This window comes from Lissotriton helveticus, chromosome 5_1, assembly GCF_964261635.1.
Source record: "Lissotriton helveticus chromosome 5_1, aLisHel1.1, whole genome shotgun sequence".
In the NCBI taxonomy this organism is placed as follows: Eukaryota; Metazoa; Chordata; class Amphibia; order Caudata; family Salamandridae; genus Lissotriton; species Lissotriton helveticus.
The window spans coordinates 457130126-457151157 of NC_136065.1; positions in this window are offsets into that span (position 1 = coordinate 457130126).

Here is a 21032-nt window from a genome sequence, read left to right on the forward strand (position 1 = left end):
CTTAGCATAAATATTACAAAGCAATTCCATTTCTCTGATACCGTGCTTAACTGGGTCAGGTGGTTCGACACGCCCCCCGAGTGGTATGGTGTGGTGCTTGGCCGTACATTTGTGTTCCCAACAAACAAATTCGCAACTGTAAAAGAACAACCCGTCCCCCTTTCCCCCCTCCCTGCTTCCCTGCCTAACGGACTTTCAACTGCCCGCCTCCCCAACTGAGCAGAGTGCTTAACCCAACCCATAACCAAAGTACTTGCGTGTAGGGGGGAGAGTGTCTCCCCGAGCAGGCGGCATCCCTGCGTGCCTCAGGTGAGGTCATGCCAGTGTCCACGTGCAGCAACTGAAACATGAAAGTGGTGGTCAGCAGTTGTGGTCAGCGTAGATCCTGGGGGGAGAGGGTCATCCCTCTCCATCCGCCCCTCCTGTTCCACGGGAGGGAGAGTCCTCTGCCCCCTCATCACGACCGGATGCTTGCGAACCATGTCTGCTGTCGTCTCTGCGGTTGTGATCTGGTCCGCGGTTCCTGCGGTGCCGGCCCACCGTGTGCCAACCTTCCAGCCAATCCCGGGCAGCCTCGGGGGAGTCAAAAAACCACACTTTTTTGTCCGCAACAACTCTCAAACGCGCTGGGAAGATCATCGAGTACGGTAAGTCTTTCTCCCTCAATGTTCTCTTAACCTCCAGGAACGTTTTCCTTTTTCTAGCCACCTCAGACGTGTAGTCAGGGAAAAACGCAAGTCTTGAATTTTGAATTTGAATGGCGGGCGCTACCCTGGCGGCCTGCAGAATGGCATCGCGGTCCCTGAAATTAAATAGTCGTGCAAGTATAGGCCGCGGAGGGCCCCCTGTCTTCGGTTTTCCCCCCGGAACGCGGTGGGCCCTTTCCACCGAAAAGAAGTTTGAGAGTCCCTTAGGCTGAAGACGGGTTTTTATCAAGTCTTCCACATAGAGGTCCATCGCCCCTGTGTCCTCGGATTCCGGCACGCCTAGGATTCGGACGTTGTTACGTCTGGAGCGACCTTCCTGGTCATCCAGTTTGTCTCTCAGTAGTTTGTTGTCAGCTTGAAGGCGCTCCACTGATGTTTGCAGTTCAGACACGTCCTCCACCAACGATTTGGTGACGACCTCCACTTGCTTGACCCTCTCGTTTATTTTTTGGAGGTCCGCCCGGATCAGGGTGACTTCAGTGGCGGTCGCCCCGACTGTCGCCTGTACCTGGGCCAACGCCGCCAGGACATCCTCAAGCGTGGCTTTCTTAGCCCCCTCCGCGTCCGCCGCTTTCCCGGTGTTCTTGCGTTGTTCCTGGGGCGGTGAGTGCTTCTCATATGCGAATTTATCCAATTTCGCTTGGGTGGAGGTGTTTTTGGGGCCTCTATTCGACATGGTAGTGCGCGAGGTCAGCAGCGCTCGGACTCACAGCTCACCAGTGTTCGTGCTGACCGCGTCCGCACCAGCAAGGTGCTCCCGCCGCAGACACAGCCCGCAGACCACAGCGAGGGGGTGAAGAGTTCTCCCCACTGACCTACAGCCGTCAGGGGGCCCCCAGGGTATGCCACTCGGAGTACTGGCAAGGGGCGCGCCAATCCGCACAGGGGCACCGCCCGCGGCTCCAGGAGCAAGGCGGTCGCTCGATCTCCGATCCCTATGAAGACTTCGTGGTGGTGTGTTGGAGAGCCTCCTCTCCCTTCCGGTGGCACTCCCACGGATCTCGTGTGGGGGTCGGGCACAGTAACGAAGGGGGCCCCGCAGGGACCCGCCGTCCCCACTTGACAGGTCCGGGAGCTGGAGCCAGTACAGTCCCAACAAGGGAGACTCCGTCAGGTGCCTGGGCGTTGCTCGTGTAAGGCGCAGAGAAAATGGCGGCTGCGCCGCCGCTGCCAACTGTCCAGAATGCGCCCAGGACCAGAGCAACCTGCGACTTACGGCTGTTCCAGGCGCCGCGGGGGGCAACGCTCACCTCGGGCCCTCGGAGGCTCAGTCGCGGACTCTCCGGACCGCGCGTCCGGCGACCGACGCTTCCTGCCGCACTCCTGCCGCTCCAAGGCAATTTCCGGCCGGTCACTCCCTCACCGCGACCCCGCTGCTTCCAGGCTGGCAGTAGGCCTTCCGCATCTTCGGCGTCTGCTCTGCTTACCGGAGCTCGTCTGTGCTGCCACCGTTCTTAATTCCGCAGCGTTGGGTGCCGCACGGACTCCGGGTCCGAACCTCTCCCACCAGCACTTAAAAAGTCAGGATTAATGTGTCGGATTTTCGTGGGAAGCCGCCGCAACTCGGGAGCCTCTCTAAGCTGCGGCCGCCATCGTCGGCTGCTAGCCACGCCCCCCAGATTTGATTTTTAGATAGTTTGCTAACATTTTACCCGCTTTGTTTTGACCCCCATGGAATTTGGACTTAATCTTAAGCAGAGTATTACATGCTTCATTTGTGACAATTTTTATTAAGCTAAGTTTTTGCTAAAACTAGATCCTGAAGGGCAGTAGTAGACTTAGAGGTAAAGTAGATATGCTCTAGTCCTTTAATCTTCTGCAACTGATCTTTATATTTACTTCTATTTAGTTTCTTCTTTTTAGAGACATATGAAACAACAAAGGCTCAAAGGGCAGCCTTGAAAGCATCCCAATTATTAGAAATAGCAGTGTCAGACGGATTATTAAAAGTAAAAAATTCATTAATAAAAACAGTAACTTCTTTTATAAAAACAGCATCAGACAGGAGAAAGGTGTTGAATTTCCAGCGACTGAATTTAGAGGAGGTAAGGGAGAGGTCCAGGACAGCATATACAGGTGCATGGTCGGAAATAAAAATAGAACCAATTTCAGAGCTTTGAATAGAGGGGAGTAATGACTGGCTAACCAAGATGTAGTCAATTCGTGAACGAGTAAGATGTACATTCGAGGAGAAAGTATATTCAAGGGAGTCAGGATTGCAAGTTTTCCAAACATCATACAATGGACCTGAGGTAATGGCAGATTGGAAAGACTTATGGGACTTGTCTGGCTGAAATTTACATGAGGAGAGTCTGTCTGAAAAAGGATCTAACCATTGGTTGAAGTCCCCAGCAACTACTATATTGGGGCAATCAATAGAGGATAAACAAATTTTCATATCATTCCAGAATTTGGGATCAGGACGGACAGGGTCATAAATGTTTAGTAAAACCAATGTCTTATTTTGAATCACAATCTTAGCCATTACCCAACGACCTTCAGCATCACTTTGAGTAGACAATATTTGGACTGATAAAGCTTTGTGAAACAGTATAGCAACACTCCCTTTTTTGTTAATAGCAGGAGAAAATACAACTTGGGCCACCCACTGTTGTTTCAATTTAGCTGATTCCACATCTGTACAATGAGTTTCTTGAAGAAAGACAATTTGAGAGTGAAGCTTAGATAAATGGGAGAGTACCTTTTGTCGTTTAACCGGGTGACCAAGACCTCAAACGTTCCACGAAACAAAATTAAACATGATGGAAGGTAGGGAAGATGGGAAATAATTGGAGCGGTAACACTTCAAGGAGACAACTACAAAAAAGAATACAACAAACAGAAACATTGCATTGGAACAAATCACTTAACCTACTAACATTATTGTTAAAAAACAGGCATCGGAAAGCTACAATGAAGAAAAAGAAAAAATGTTGAATTAAAAACAGAGATTGTTGAGAAAAAGAGCAGTAGAAAAATACAAGAGCTACGAGAAAAAAACAGAAAGAAAAATAGCATATGAAGGAAGAGGGAAAAGGGGAATAGATGAAGAGAGAAAGGAAGAAATGAGTGAACAGATCAAGGCAAATGAGCCAGGTCTGAAGAGAAAAGGAAAACCTAAACAGCAGGAGCGTGGTAATGCCGAAGAGGATACGGACTCCAATGAGCAGGATAGTAAAAGAAAGAGAAACGGAACCTCAAAAAAGAGAGGGAAAAGAGATTGAATAAAAATTCACAAGGTAGACATACGAATTACAAATACCAGAACAAACTTGACCAAGAAAAAGAGCAATATCAAATATTGGTGTCCATGCCAGAGGGAGAGATATTCTGCAAAAATGAGTGAAGCTTCTGTGGGTCATCAAAAGAGAGGGTACGGCCATTGTGTGTAATTTTACAGAAGCATGGATGAAGGATACCATATTGGATATTCAACTGTCTCATTTGAGGACAAAGATCCAAAAATTCTTTGCGTCGAGCATTAGTTGCATTAGAAAGGTCCTGGGATATAAAAATGTTATGGCCAGACCATATAAGCCATCGTTTAAGCTTAGCAGCCTTCAACACAGTCATTAACTCAGTAAATTCAAGGAAGAGCATAATAATACCACGAGGCTTAGCGGCATTAGGCTGAAGGCGACCTAAACGGTGGGCTCTCTGAATGTTAAGAGGATGTGACGTAGGTTGGAGGTCCAGTAGATGCTGTAGAAATTTCTGTAGAAATGACACCATGTCAGGGCCCTCAATATTTTCCAGAAGGGCATAAAGGCGTAGGTTGTTTCTACGATTTCGATTTTTTAAGGTCCTCGGTGTGAAGCTTCAGCTTTTGAATTTCTTGCTCCAATATAGGGATCTTAGAGGAAACATCTTGAATATCACTAACACGTTGTTCTAAGTCCAGGACTTTACCTTCCATAACCACCAACTTTTCTTCAATTTGGTTAAGTTTCACATTGGTATCAGACATAAAAGGCTGAAGACCACGGACTTCCTCCAAAATAGAGTCCAGAACAGGATTTGGAGATTACAAATTTGGAGAAGGCGGATCATTTTTTGGTCTCTTTTTAGTCCCAGTGAGAGAAGATTTGGAATTAGTGGATTCATGAGCCATATTGAAAACGTGAAGAAAAATCCAAAAGGAGGTAAAGGACTGCACAACAAGAAGAACGCAGGCAGTCGCAGAGACAATGAGCGCCAAAAAGTAAAAAATGCAGCCACATATAGTATCAAGCACAAAAATATGCAAAATAATCAGTATATGTTAGTTCCAAGAGATTCTGGGAAGTAACATGCGTGCGGATGGAAGAGAAACGTGGACCAAGACAATTGTTTGTTGGTCAGAGGGAGTAGGTTCCATACAAAAAGGAAAACAAGAAAAATAGTGCAGGATACATAGGGCTATTGAAGATCCATACAGAGCAAAACTGCAATTAATTGACAGTAAAACAGCATGTCAAGACTGACAATAGAGTAAAAACGGGCTTTTCGCGCCAATATCAAAATGGCGGCCGGTGTTCTCACAAGCGAGGCAAAGTATGAGCAGCTGACAGAAAAAAGCCCCATAAAAAGGAGAGGAACATCACGCATTACACCACATGGGGAGAAAAGGGCAGAGAAATGCGGTAACGCGATAAATACTAAAGGGGCAGCATTCCCACAATGAAGACGTGCAGGTTTTAGGAAAGGACGCGGGCTCAGCGGCACAAAATGGCGGCCGCCCGCGTCCGAAACGGGAGAAAATTACCGGCAGTCAAAAGTCGGTGAAATCAGCTGGCAGGCAACAAACAGAGACTCGTGAGGTGCAGGACATCTTCCGACGTCTAAAAACTGCAAAAGTCCTTCTTGAAACGTAAAATGAGGCCCGAACTGCGTTCTGGAGACCCGCAGATCCGCGGAGCTCATGGAGAAGCCACCATCACTACACGGCGCGCAAGCCACGCCCCAAGGAAGTGTTTTTCTGATGTCTGGATTGCTGCTGGAATACATATCCGGAAAGCTCAAAGCACTTTGCCCAAGTTTGCCTTCTCAGGAAACCCATTAAAGTCATCCCTCACCTAAGCAAGTGCCAGCTTAAAATTGTGAACATAGCTACTTGTACTGTGTATCCTTATCTCCAGTCCCACCTGTTTTCACTGAATAACTTCACGAAATTGGGAATTAGTACTCTGAAAGTGCGCTTCTCAGACATTTGAGTTCTGTTCCCAGTTTCCACCAGCTGGGAACCAAACTGGCATATTTGGCCTAGTTGGGCCATGTCCTTAAACATTTGCATGTGTAAATGATTTGCCCATGGTCCAGAAGAACCTCCCAAAACCCCATCAAAAGGAGTTTACTACATTCAACACAAAATCATTCTTTCGCAGTCATCATCCTGATTGGTGGGTCCCATACTTGATCCAGTGTGAGTAGACAATTGGTGTCCCACTATGCTTCTTAAAACCCACAGGACTGCCCCGACCCGGGAGGGAGCTCTGCACAGTTACTATGACTTGTTGGGCATGGAACATTAATGGGAAAAGTGTGGGCGTCCACTTCCTGTACTTACCTGCATTCCCATTAGCTAATAACCCTGCATTCCCCTTGAAGATGGAGAGTGCTGTCTTGAATTCACCGGATAAGGTGGGGTTGGCAGAACTGGGACACCTATATATTGAATCCAAGATCATTACACTGGGTCAGTTCCGAGAAGAAGGTTAGATTTCCACGTTAGATGTATTCGCGTACTACAGACTGAGGTGCACTGCTCATGTAAGGATGCCGAGGTTTCCAGCCGAGCGTCAAGAGCTTACACCATTAATCCAAATGATAAAATCTCTAATACTTTAAGGTGGTTTTCTAGACTATATTTTCAGATCTTAGACCTAAGAGTTGTGGCACAATACAACATAGTTTTCTATGGGAGAATGATTTAGGAGTCAACCACACAAATTAAATATAGGAATACTGCTTCATGAAGACCAAACTAGTCTCCATTAACCATAGACATAAACTATTACATTATAAGTACCTGTGGCAATCAAATTGTACTCCAGACAAACAAGCAAAAATAGACCTGAGCAGATAACATATGTGTCCCTGATGCTCCGAGGAGAGTGCATGGCTGTGTGCAACCGTGCAGGATTATGGGGGACAGATTTGTTCTTAAATATAACAACTGACTAGCAGATAACTCAATCTAAGCCAGCTGATGGTACTACTTAGCTATGTGATGGCCTTGCCTCTCGCAAAGTGCAGAGTTCCCATGTAGTGGTGGTGGTGGTGGGGGGGGGGGTTGAAAATAAACAGAATCCCCAAAAGATGACTGAATGACAAACATGATTTTCTGTAATTGGCAATCAGAAATATATGCAACACTACAGTCAGTCACCTCTAGGTCCAAGAATATTTGGGATCACCTCTGATCCTACCTGCTACAGGATACAGGCCAGAATACAGTTGACGAGACGCTTAAATAAAAATTCTTTCATAAGGGTTCAGATCAGAACATACTCCCTCTAAGACCATGGTGGTGGGACTGGGAAGTCTGGAGTGACCATTATAAGTCTGACATAAATGACAATCAGTGGAACGCTCTATATTGAAGTCCTGATAAAAACACACTATATAGAGGGAGCTTGTTATTTACTTTTCTTTCTCAGACTTCAAAGAGAGAGGATTTATGTGACAATCATGTTGGCCCCTGGGGGAGTGCTTCAGGATTTCTCTACAATGTTTTTTTCTAGCACACAACAAAATGTAAACGTCTGTAAATGAATGGTGCAGATATTTCAGAATATATCAGAATTAGAAAAGCACAAAGGAAGCACATTTTTGGTAATTTTTAAGTATGGTGGAAACAAATATTTTAGTACGATCAAAACAAATCAATCCTCTAGGTGATGACATTTCTACACATTATTGTTTGTGCGCTGTATATTTTTGTCAGTAAAAGTGTATACCTGTGCAAATGTAATGGTAATTTCAATTGAAGATGAAATACCGCACTTTACCCTACTCCACTCTGCACTGCACAACTCCACACCACTCCACATTGCGTCACTGACTCTACTCTGCACCACTCTATAACACTTCACTCAACATCTCTTTACTTGACACCACTCTACTCTATGGAAATGTACTCTATCCCACACTACTCTACTATGCACCTCTGCACTCTCTGCAACTGCACTCTATGCCACTCTACTCTGCAACACTGCACTCTATGCCACTGCACTCGACTTTACTCTTTATGAGCCTATTCTAAGCCAGTGCACTTTATGCCAATCCACTCTGCACCACTCTATTCTACTCTGCACTCCACTCTACGCCACTGTACTCCACTGTGCACCACTCCACTCCACTCTGCTCTGAAATAATCTTTTCTATGCCTTTGCACTCAGCCCCACTGCACTCTGCACCACTGCACTCTACACCACTTTACTCAAAGCCAATTCACTCTACGCACTGCACTCCACGCCAAACTACTCTGCACCAATACACTCTATGCTACTATACTCTATGTCACTGCACTCTATGCCACTCTATTCCACTATGCATCACTGCTCTCTATGCCACTCTACTCTGCACCAATGCACACTATGACAGTCTACTCTGCATTACTGCACTCTCTGCCACTGAGCTCTTCAACACTGCACTCTATGCTGCGCCTCTCTACACCACTCTACTCCACTGTCCTTTATGCCACTCAACTCAAAACTACGGTACTCTACAACAATGCACTAAACACCACTTTACTGAAAACCAATGCACTCTATGCCACTGCACTCTATGCCACTGCACTCTATGCCAACTACTTTGCACCACTGCACTCTATGCAACTATACTCTACTCTACAACACTCTACTCCACTGTACACTAAGCCACTCTGTACCACAGTGTTCAATGTCACTGCACTCTATATCACTCTATTCTACTCTGTGCTACTGTACTCTATGTCACTCTACTCTTCCCCACTGCACACTATGCTATTCTACACCACGGTGCTCTACGTCATTGCACTCTACACCACTCTATTCTATGCCACTGCACTCTGCGCCACTACACTCTGCGCCACTACAATCTGCGCCACTACACTCTCTGCCACTGCACTCTGCATCGTTCCATGCCACTCTAACCTATTCTACACCACTGCACTCACCACCATTCTACTCAACGCTGCTGCACTCTATACCCCTCTACTCTACGCCTCTACACTCTACCCTGCACCACTCCACTGTATGCAACTTCACTCTACTCTCAAACAGTCTACTCTATGCCACTGCACTCTACACCACTTCACTCTGCTCTGCACAACTCTACTCTACGCCACTGCAGTCTACGTCACTCTACTCTATCTCACTGCACTCAATGCCAATGCACTCTACACCACTGTACTTTATGTCACTTCACTCTAGACCACTCTATGAAACTTAGCTCTATGCTACTTGACTATGATGCTCTACTCCATTAAACTTACTCCACTTGATACATCTCCACTCTATGCCACTCGACAACACTGCTCCGCTCTATGCAGCTCCCTCTATGCCACTCCATGCCACTTTACTCCACTCTATCCTATAACAATATACCTCACTCTACTCCATGTCACTCTACTCTATGACACTCTATGCCACCCTACTGTACGTCACTCGACTCTACTACACTCTGCACCACACTACACAACACCCTCTATGCCACTTCACTCTACACCACTCCATGGCACCACTCAACTCTACTCCACGCCACTCAACTCTACTCCACGCCACTCATCTCCACTCTATGCCCTTCCTCTCTACGACACTCTTCTCCCTCCATGACACTCCAACACACTCAACTCTACACCACGCCTATCCATAACACTCCACTCTAGTCTACTTTATGGCACTCCACACCAGACACCTTTACCCCTCTGAGTTTCAGCCATGCTGAACAGCAGCCTTGCTGATGTACAACATGGCTAAACTCTTACACAGGCGAGACATATGGACTCTGCCAATGCTTGTTTTCCTTGTTCCTGTAGTGTCAGGCTCCCTGAATTTGGGCATTATTTTCCCTCTATAAAACTCATTCATTCATTCTGAAATTGTTGAGCTGCCGCAAGGAGCTAGACTGAGTACACTGCCTATTAATAGCTGCCAGAAATGTATGATTAAATATGCAACATATAAAGGGCAAAGACCTTCACTGTACTTACTATTCAGCCTTTACTTTTTAGAACGTTTATAGCGCTTTGAACATAAATAGCTGGTGACAATAAAACACACAGCACTTTCCCTTTAACACGCATCAAATTATTTTGACAATGTCACTGGATTGTAAACTTTCAAGAGATTGTTATCATTAAATCACCGTGGAGCGTTTGGGTTTATTATTTTGCTAGCAATAAGTCGTCTTATAAATGATACAGTGCATTATATGCACCTTTGGCCTGTCACCCACGTGTTTTACAGTGAAGAAAGCAGGGTTGTTGACATCGCTCACCCATGTAGGGTTAACAAGGGTAAGCCACTGCTCTCTTGAATAAGCACTTTGTTCAAATCAGCTGCTTGCAACCTCCCTTGACATCAAACTGCCAAACGGATAAGGTTTTTTTTCATTTTTTTATTTAAGCTGTACGAAACACAAACAATACGCCTGGGCAGTTGTTATTTATTTATTTACTTGTTCAATTTCAAAAGAGCTGCGCATAATGTGTCAGTTTCCTCAGAGCGTTGGAAATTGCTGTGAAACGGGGAAGTTGGAGTCTGATTGGGTAAGGTACGAATTTTTTCCCAGCGTTCATCATTTGCGACTGGTGATCTGAGGTTCTGTTTCACAGTGAGTTTGAAAATTCAGGTATCAGATGTTTTCCGAACCCCAGTTAGTTGAATCTGGCTCCCAGGTTTGGTTTCAGGGGCCCTCCACAATCTGGGGCCCAGGGTTTTGCAGCCACTTGAAAGCTTGTTCCTTATGTGCAGCTCCTAGACATCGATGAATGGGGAACTGGTTTCTTCAGATTATTTGGGGTTTTGTCAGGGCTGGCTTTAACACTGGTGGCACCCTGTGCGACAATCTCTGTTGGCGCCCACCCACCCCAATGGCCACCTCCGCCACAGATTCCCTCACTAGCACCGTTCAACAGTGCCCCTCAAGTATCCATAACCAGTGTCTCTCAGATTGATTTAGTTCTATAACATCACTCATACGAGTGTAAGGTGTCAGAGCACTGCACTTCACATCACACACACATTGCACAGAGACGACCATGTGTGTAAATCAGTGTATAGGAAATGTACATCAGACAGGACTACAAGGTGTAGTGTAGAAGTGACGTCATCGATACTGGTAGGCAGTACAGTTTAAGAATCCTTATTATGGAAAAGCACAAGTTCAGAATTTAAAACGTAACACCATTATTAGGGGTTCTCTTTAATAATAAGAAATGATTTCTACCCAAATAAACCCTTTGGGAAGATTAGGATAATTAAAAACTGTGCAAAACAACATAGCTTTAACATATACCTTGCAGTTTGCACGCAGCTCTTTGATGACAATTAATAGGTCAATGTTCTATATTAGGATTTTGACTGACAAACTACAAATAACAAAAAGAGCTCTTTTACAGAAGCAGTAACCTGTTGATCTATTTACATTATATGCAATTCGTTATCAGCATGGTACACGTTCTTAGCAGCAGGTATTTTAACCCTCTGCACTGTCTTTCCATAAGTTAAAATCTTCCACTAGACAAACCTCCAGTCTCTTTTCAGGAATATGATTAATCACCAGAGTTATCTTGACGTTTTAATTGATGCCTGAAAATTGCTAGAGGCCAAGAACACTGCAGCAGGTGCTTTTAAATTGTTAATATACTTGTAAAAGTAATGCCCCCACCCCAAGTCAGCGCCCGGTGCAGTGGCACCGATCTCATCGCCCTTGAGCCAGCCCTGGGTTTTGTCTTAGTAGACTTGTGGATAGCATAGGCAGGGACAGACAGGCCTTTTATTCACCAGGCCATTTCCCCAGTGGGCTCGGGCTATTGGAGGCCGATTTTGGAAGTCCAGGGCAACTCCTGGTGCCTCTGTCACTTTCTGGAGCTAACTGAGGTTAATTTCAAATGGAATGGGGGAGATCAAGAGTGTGAGACAGAGAGGAAGGGAGAGGGAAAGTGATTAGAGAGAGAAGAAAGAAGGAGAGAGTAAGAATGGATGGTTGGAAAGAGAGATATTGCGAGGACACGAAAGCTGAGGGGCTGGTCAGAGCATTTGTGCCAGTGCTGCTTGCCATTATCCAGTCCGGCTCTGACCACAGAGGACTTTAAATGTGACCAATGCGTGTAATGAAATCCAGTTGTGCGCTTTTGCGGCTGGTCGGATGTGCTCACACATACAAAGATTCAAGCTCATTCTGCCCACCTGGTTTTGTTACCTCTGCAGTCAGCCAATCAATGGTGCAGGAAGGGGGGATGTCCGCCGCCTGGCAGCATGAGTTTTGAGGGCGATAGCCAAGGCTCCCCCGCTCTTACCTGCAGCAGTTGTGGGGGGCAGTGGCGGCGGCAGGTCTAGCCACGCCACTGCTGCCAATGAGCTGCCAGTGGAGTAAGAGTAGCGGGAGCATTTTTGTGAATAAAGGGAACTGCATGATGATGACCTTGGCCGAGGGGCATTGGAAGGAGGGTGTGGGCCGCTCCGGTGTCATCACTGAGGGGGGTGACAAAATGGCAAAAATATGTATTTTAAACACATATTTTTGGCATTTTGTCACCCCCCTCAGTGATGACACTTGTCACCCCCGGCTTGACAAAATGGCAAAAGTATGTGTTTTAAACAAATACTTTTGCCATTTTGTCAAGCCGGGGGTGACAAGAAATTTTTTGCACCGGGAACCACCTGACCTTGCTACGCCACTGCCTTGGCCCCCTGTTAGACTTGTTGCACAAATGAGAACTTGGAGCCAAAAGCAATTGCCAGACTCCATCCCTTCAGTGAGTGGGATGGAGATCTTCCCAGACCCTTGAGACCATACCAAGACTCCCGCTCTACTCTGCACCTCATGAGAATCTCAGTTCTACCTCCATTCATGCAACGTAAGCCCTCTGTCATTGAGTGAAACACCTGGTCCAGGAGCGAAGGTATGGTAGCATGATTCTCTAGTCTACTCTTTCCTGAAAAAAAAGTTGGCTTGTGGGTCATCTGGGTACAATTGAAAACTCACCATGTTTTGCTGATGATGTTCTGCTTGGTGTGCACTTACATGTTGAATAGCGCATGGAGTTAGAGAGAAACTGTAGTACGCCGACTGATAACATTCTGAACAGTAGCCCACTAACCAGATCAAATTTGTTTCAGCTGTGGTTAGAGACAATGGATTTAATAAATGCCACAGCCAGTGTAGACGTGCCTATCCAATAGAATGATGTAGTCCACTATATCGTATCCAGGAGAATTTATACTTTCTGTGTAAAATGTATTTGGCAAGCCATATTTATTTGCTGTGTTATTAAGCTACATTCCTGTAAGGTTGCAAAAACCCAACATTTAGGGTAACTAGATGGATCCCTGTCAAGTTGACACAAATTTCCAGTAATAGAATTTCTTTTTTAAGTCATTCCTTTTAGGTAAATTAGGCTAATTTGGTTAGTGGAACTGAATAAAAACTTCAACTCCCAAAATGCAGTGGTTTTTTTTATGAAATCCAAATTTGTCAAAACCAATAAGCTGCTTCACCCATCACAATCTGGCTTCAGAGCTGGTTTCTCTACAGAAACTACTTTACTGGGGGTAACGGAAAGGCTGCGGCGTCACCTGGACACTGGAGATACGGTTGCCCTCATTTTACTAGACCTCAGCACGGCACCCCAGCACGGCATTCAACACGGTATCTCACACCGTACTAGTATAAACATTAAGATCTCTAGGCATTGGCGGTTCAGCCTTGAACTGGCTTATTTCCTTTCTCGACAACCGTACTTTTCAAATCTTTTCCCCAAGATCCCGCTCTGACAGATATCCCTCACCCTACGGGGTTCCATCCTTAGCCCTCTACTTTTTAACCTATACGTAAGACCTTTGGCCGATGTCACGGAAGAGGCAGGGCTGTCCCTGTTTTCCCACGCGGACGACTCCCGGATTATCTTTTCACTCTCCATGGAGAGTGTGGCCGGACCATCCCCCCTTCAGCTTGGCTTGGGTAAAATTGCATCATGGATGCAGAACAATTACCTTAAGCTCAACGAAAAGAAAACGGAGATCCTGATCCTTGGTAAAAACAACGACATCTGGGGCCCTCAACACTGGCCCGGTGAGATGGGAGCACTCCCGTGGCCCTCTAGTCAAGTCCTCAATTTAGATGTCATCATCGATGACTCGCTTACTATACACCATCAGGCAGTCAAGGTAACTGCCACTTGTTTTACCATCTTGAAGTGGCTAAAAAAGATCATCTGGATGCTGCTCGAGTCTACTCAGAGAACGTTAGTCCAGGCTCTTATCACCTCGAGACTGGACTACGGCAACGTTCTCTACCTCGGATCCAACAAGGAAGTGACTAGCAGGCTGCAGATGGTGCAGAACTCTGCGGTAAGACTACTTTGCAGGGTTCCTAGAGCTACCTCTGTCTCAACCTACATTGGCTCAGGGTGGAGAACCAAATTAAGTTCAAAGCTCTGAGCTACATGTTCAGAATCAAAACTGGAGCTGACCTTCAATATCTGCAATCGTTGGTCAGCCCCTATGTGCCTTCCCGGTGCCTTCGCTCATCCACTCAAAAAGTCCACATTTGTAAAGCGCACAATCACCCGTAAGGGTCTCTAGGCGCTGGGGGGGCGTCTCTGTGCCCAGAATCAAATTATCTCGGATGGGAGGCAGATCGTTTGCATACCTCGGTCCCTCACTATGGAACTCACTTCCCACAGCCATCCGTAACGAAACGGTATACACCCTGTTTCGCATATCCCTTAAGATTTGGCTTTTTAACCAGTAACCTAATAAGCTGCTATGCATTCTTCTGATCCGCTCCGGCGCCGGGAAACCCTTTTTGGGTAGCTGCCGCACCTTTGAAATTTATTATTAGTAATAATAATAATAATAAATCCGAGGACTGGCAATAAGATGTATAGCTGGCCGGGAATCATCTGGGTACCTTACTTGAAATGAAATAAGAAGAAATTGAAGTATTTAAAATGCATGGATAATATTACATAAAAAGAGAGCTGCATGCATTGGCTTTGATAGATTTCTTTGCGTCCTTTTTGTTTTCAAATCTCCAAAATATGTCATCTTGAGGGAAATTAAACACATTTCTGGTGCATTTTGGAAGGAATATGGACGCACACATGCAGGCATTTGGTGGGGTGGACTCAATGTTTCTATCACGACGTTCTTAAAGAAGACCTATGTGTCTCCCTTCATTCTCTCTGGCCCAGAATGGAGCCTGCTGGAGCTATGTCATGGAATCATCTTCAGTCGTCCTGTTGGCGTAAACAATGGCATTGGACATGCTGGGATTTGTAGGCATATGCGTGTAGCAGCAACAAAAAAGCACAATGGTGTGAGAGCTGTTTTCCTTTTGTTCGCTTTAAATACATCAGAATTTGAGCTTGTGCTAATATAAGCTGTGTTTACACTGTCCTCAATCTTGGATCACCATCATAATTTCCCAAGTGATTACTCGTTCTGTTGTTTCTTGTTCTAAATAAAGAACTGCAAGCTTTACAGTAATAAACCGAGAGCGTTCCCAGAAACTTCAACCACAATATTCCTAACCCAGGGCATTCCAACTCTCTCAGACTATCGTTGAACAATGTATCAACTAGTATGCTTGAATAAACTGTGAGAGTGACTTAACCCAAAGGAACACTGATCAGGAAGAGAATCCTCAAATGTATTCTGTAGTAAAATGTATCTTCTTGCTTGTGCCTCATTGGTGCAAACTCTGAGAACTGTGCAGCTGTGGAGAATTGTATGAAAGTCATTGTCTGAAGTCCTTTAAAAGGGCGTGCGTCTCACTGTATATCGTAACCCCATTTTCCCACCTTCAGAAGGCGAAGTGATGTTGGATTTTTTTTATTGATTTTTATTAAGTTCTTTGTACTCATGAAATGTATGCCTTGCTAAACCTTTGTTCGCTTATTTCTTGTATTCAGAAAATTCATTCCTCATGCAAATTTCAAAACGGTTCCTAGTGTCTGGAACAGGGGGTGCCTCAGGGTTCTGCCCTGAGCCCTACTCTGTTCAATTTGTACAGGTCTCCCCTGGCAGAGGTGGTACAGTCATTCGGGGTGGAGTTAGTCTCCTATGCAGACGACATCCAGTTGTCGATCTCCCTATCACAGGCACCCTCGGTCGGGGCACCCAACTTTAAGGCATGCATGCAGGAGCTTGCCTCCTGGATGAATAGGAACTGCTTAAAGCTAAATGGAGGCAAGACCGAGGTGCTGGTGGTTGGTGGAGACAAATCCAGCTGGACTACAGATTGGTGGCTACAGTGTCTGGGTCCCACCCCTATACCCTGTACTGAAGCAAAAAATCTAGGGGTGTGGGTGGACCCCGCCCTCTCTTATGATGGTCACATCCGTCGCTTAGTGGGGAAATGTTTTGGTGTTTTAAAAACGTTACATAAAACACTAGATCTGCTCCCGCTGGAAGCCAGACAGACGATGACTCATGTCCTCGTTACCTCCCGTCTTGATTACGGGAATGTATTATATTTAGGAGCGTCAGAAAAGAATCTTGGACGTCTACAAATCCTTCAGAACGCGTCAGCTCGGTTGATTCTGCGGCTGCCCAGAAGGGCGGCATCTAAGCCAGCCCTTAAGGCTCTGCACTGGCTACCTGTTAAAAAAAGGGTGCTGTTTAAATCTCTTCTCATCTGTCATCGTATCCTCTGGCACAAGGCTCCGACATACCTGGGGAACTTGGTCACCAGGTATGTGCCAGGTAGGGTCCTGAGATCGTGTAGGACTGGCCTGCTGGCAATCCCTAAGATTAAGAAAGCGAGAATGGGCGGTCGCTCATTTCGCTTTCTAGCAGCACAAAATTGGAACAAACTTCCGGCCTGTATTAGGATGGAAAGGTCGGAAACTAACTTCAGGAGCCGTCTTAAAACTCACTTGTTTACTCTGTAGTTGTTGGTAAAAGTCTAGGGTCTGTGTCTTTTCTCTGACAGTCTTTTTCTCCACAGCGCGGGGACATGCGAGAAGGCGTAACCAGGCGCTTCTACAAATGTTTTTATTATATTATAAATTGAATGCTTTAATAATGAATTTGTTGCAATCTGTTAAGACGGATCCAGTCGGGGAGCACCAAAGTCCACATTGGGACTACATCGCTCACGGTCCTAGCGTTTGGCACGCCAATATACATGATTATTCCACACGGGGTTGCATGCTGACAGTAACATGTTTCCGATTTCGAAGGCAGAACTTGATTAGGCTGGCCTTGTGACAATATTGATTAAGCATTAGCTGTAAAAGTCATTTCTTGACCCTTTGAGAGCAATACAGTGAAGGCAGGCAGGCAATTGGTGGCATATCAGTAGTATTTGCATCATCAGTAGCATTTGCATCAACATTTTTGTTCACAAACCTTCCAACGCACCCCTTCTCATGAGGAGCACATTTAGCCAGTCCTGTTTTATGTGTTTGCAATATTAAAAATGTTGTGATGTGTGGTTTCCCTTTTCCTGTTGTAAGGTTGGACCAGAAAGTGCCAGGCTTGGTCCTTCTTGTGTAATGAACTGGACTGGTAACAAGCTACTGTTATGCAGTGCTTAATTTCTGCAGGAGTTTGCAAGTGGTAAGCATGTATAGTCATTTTTTAGCACTGGCGCATATTTTTCCTCATCTGACTTTGACTGAGAGCATGAAACAGAAAGGGATAGAAGAGAGAAAGAAGGAGGAGACGAAGGAAAGAAAGCGGTGGAAAAATACTCGCAATAGTGACTTGAAGGTACAGAAAGTGGAGGCGGTGGAAGAAACACCTGATCTATATATATAAAAACGAATGTATGTCTGTCTGTCTGTCTCTGTCTCTTTGTCCTTCATTCATTACTACAACATTCATCCGATCGCAATGAAACTTTGGGAAGTTGTTGAGTACACTCCCGTGAAGGTTTCTGGCATAACATTTTTTGAAATATCGGCCCCTCAGGGCCCTCATAATCTTTCGAATACTGATGTACGCACCAGATGGAAAAACAACAAATCGAGTATCCACAAGCACTCGAATAAATAAATAGATTTAAAACAGCATTCATCGGGGGCGTGGCTAGGCGCCGAAGACAATGGCCGCCTGAAGCCCGGGCTCTGCCGGGGCTGAAACTGTCCCTATCCTATCCGGCAAAAATCCGTACTGGGGCGCTTTCCAATCTGCGCCCCGGAGCCCTTTAGTGGAGCGCTCCCGATTACTGCCGGGGGGGCACGCGGTGCCGGAGTCGCGGCCCCTTCTGCCTCTGCGGCTGCGGGGGTGGTGCCGCCTGGAGCCCTTGGGCCGGGCGCCGACGGACTCGAGGCCCCGGCTCGAGGCCTGGTCGCAGGGCTAGGACGTTGCAGTATTTACGGGCCTGGGGGGCGCCATTTGAGAGACTTTGTCGCCGAGGTCCACCCGATCACCAAGGGGGCCTTGAATCCGGCAGGGCGGGGGCGCAATTCGGACCCCCCGGAGTGTGGAGGGCTGGGTCCAGTGAAGTGGCGGCGCAATTTTAGCCACTATTCCTGTGGGACCGGATATTCATAGCGGTGCTTTGGAACACACACTGGAGGCCCAAAGATCAGCGCGGGGCCCCTGATGTGGGATTGGCCCCACGGCCCTGGTGAGGGGGGGCATAATGACCTGGACAATTGAGTGGCCCCACAGTGTAACCCCGGGGGGCCTGGGCCCCCGCACAGCGGATTCTTGGACTGCGGGCCCTGGGCACCCGCGTCGTTGTCAGGAAGACAGGAGGGGTGAGCCTGGTGGGGTACTGGAGACCACTGGGTCAGGAATTCGGAGCCAGAGGGTCGCGAGGTGCCTGAGAAGAACGACTTGACCTATCCACACCGGTGGTCTCGTTGTGGGCCCTGAGGGCTGATACAGGCGGTGAGGGGCTGCTGCTGTGGTGGACTGTGCTGGTGGCACACCCGTTGAGGCGACCCAAAGCGTGGCAGACGACGACAAGTAAAGCTGGGCCTGGCAGAGGTGACCACGCGACCGCGGTCCTGAGTGGGTGCGGCTCAGGGGGCCCTCCCGGCCGAGGGAGGCTGCAGGCTCGGCTGGGCGAGGACGGCAGCGCCGGTGCCCCGTGCGGCCCTCAAACGGTTCTTCATCTGCGTGCGGTCAGCCGGGTGGAATATAAGAGAGACAACTCCGCCACCATGAGGCCTAAAGGGGGAGCCACCACCCAAACCAGTAAGCTTGACAAATACGCTGTGCCGCTGAGCCAAGGTCAGCCGGGTGCGGTGGCTGAGGACCAGGCGGGCCAAAAGGAGCCATCCCTTACTTCCATAATGGCCGCCATCCAGACTCTGGGCACCAACCTTGAAACAAAAATGGATAAGATCTCCATTGAAGTCAATCTACTACATACAGATCTAGGGAAGACCACGGAGAGATCTAAAGTTAACGCGACGGACAGCAAAGCGCTGCAAACTGAGGAGAAGCGACTTGAAGGTCGGATCAACGACCTTCTGCACCAGCACCGTCAAATGGCCCTCAGGCTCGAGGACCAGGAAGGGAGGGCCCGGCGAAGTAACATTCGCGTCGTAGGTGTGCCGGAGGAAACGGAGGGGCACAGCGTGGAACTCTCCCACGAGGACTTGATCCTTCAGCACCTTCATCCGAAAAGTCTGTCAAAGATTTTCACAATCGAGAGAGCTCATCGTGCTCCGGTCCCCAGGCCCAAGCCGGGGGCGCCACCCAGGACAATCATTGCGAAAATACTGAACTATAGAGACCGCGATGCCATCCTCCAGGCAGCAAGGCAGCGGGGAGATCTACAATATGAAGGAGCCACAATCCGTTTGTCGCTGACTTCACCCTGCATGTCCAGCAGGAACGACGTTCCTTACTGGGAGTCAAGGCGGCACTCCGAGAGAGAGGTATAAAATATATGATGTTTTTCCCTGCCAAGCAGAAGGTCATCGCGGGGGGCAAGTCCCTGTTCTTCACATCGCCAGCGGTGGTCCAAACTTGGCTTGATACATCAGCTCCGGCCGAGCGGCCACAACAAGAACACGGCTCATGGAGGGAGCACCGGGCGGCGTCCCCGGGATCCGCGGCGGACAGATCGGAGGGGGACACGCGGAGCCAGCGCTCATGGCGTTCGAGATCGGCCAGCCCCCGAGGGGACCCTCCCCGCGATTCGGCTGTACGCTGAGGACTTGATCTATGAGAACGGACCCTGCTGAACTGTAAAGTATTAAATTTATGTGTTGTTTTCGGGCCTTGTCTGGTATAGGGGCGGTTTGTACCTCTGCCCGGTGACTCTGCGGCTTCGTTGCCGTGCTGGCGGCGCTCCGAGACTGAAGGGGATAGACTGGGGTGGGGCAGAGCCGATGTGACGGCTGGGTTTGGGCCGGTACACGTTCCCCTGACAGAGTTCCTCTGGAGGGGGTGTTTCCTCTTACCGGGATCGGGGTTGGGCGAAAGGCACTCTGCTAATTGGGGTAGTGGGTAGTTTGAAACCTACAGAGCAGGGAGCAGGGTGGGAGAGTGCTGTTGGGGGGGGAGATGAGTCCAGCTGGACTAGGTTTGGGAGCTGAGGGCTGGTTGCTAGGGTCTGAAGGGGGGTGGGGGACGAGGCTGGCGGGGGGAGGACGGGGCGGGAGTTCTGGGGAGTTGGAGAGGAATGGGAGTTGGTTTTATGGTCTCACTTAGAAGGATTAAAGGGGGCTGTACGGCGAGCAGGGGTCTCATGGTCGGAATTGCAAATGACATTTGAAAATGGATAAGAAATGGGACAAAAGCCTCAAACTGCTGAGCTGGAATGTTAACGGGCTGGGGGACAAACTAAAACGCACCATGGTACTTCAATTCATCAAGCGACACACGCCCGATGTGGTTATGCTACAAGAAACCCACCTGCTCGGAAACACTTGCAACGCCCTAAACAGGTGTGGGTACTCATTGACGGTCCACTCAGGTTTCACCACAGGGTCCAGGGGGGTGGGCATCCTTCTCCGCCGTGGCTTTCCCTTCCTACCTGACCACACTGATGCTGATCCACAGGGTCGCTTTGCCATGATCTCGGGGAAGTGGGAGGGGCGCAGGCGTACACTGGTCTCCGTATATATTCCACCGGGTCTCCAAACACAGGCTTACAGGGATCTTGGTACGCGTCTCCTGTCTCTCCCTGACGGGCAGCTGTTCGTATGGGGCGACTTTAACGCAGTAG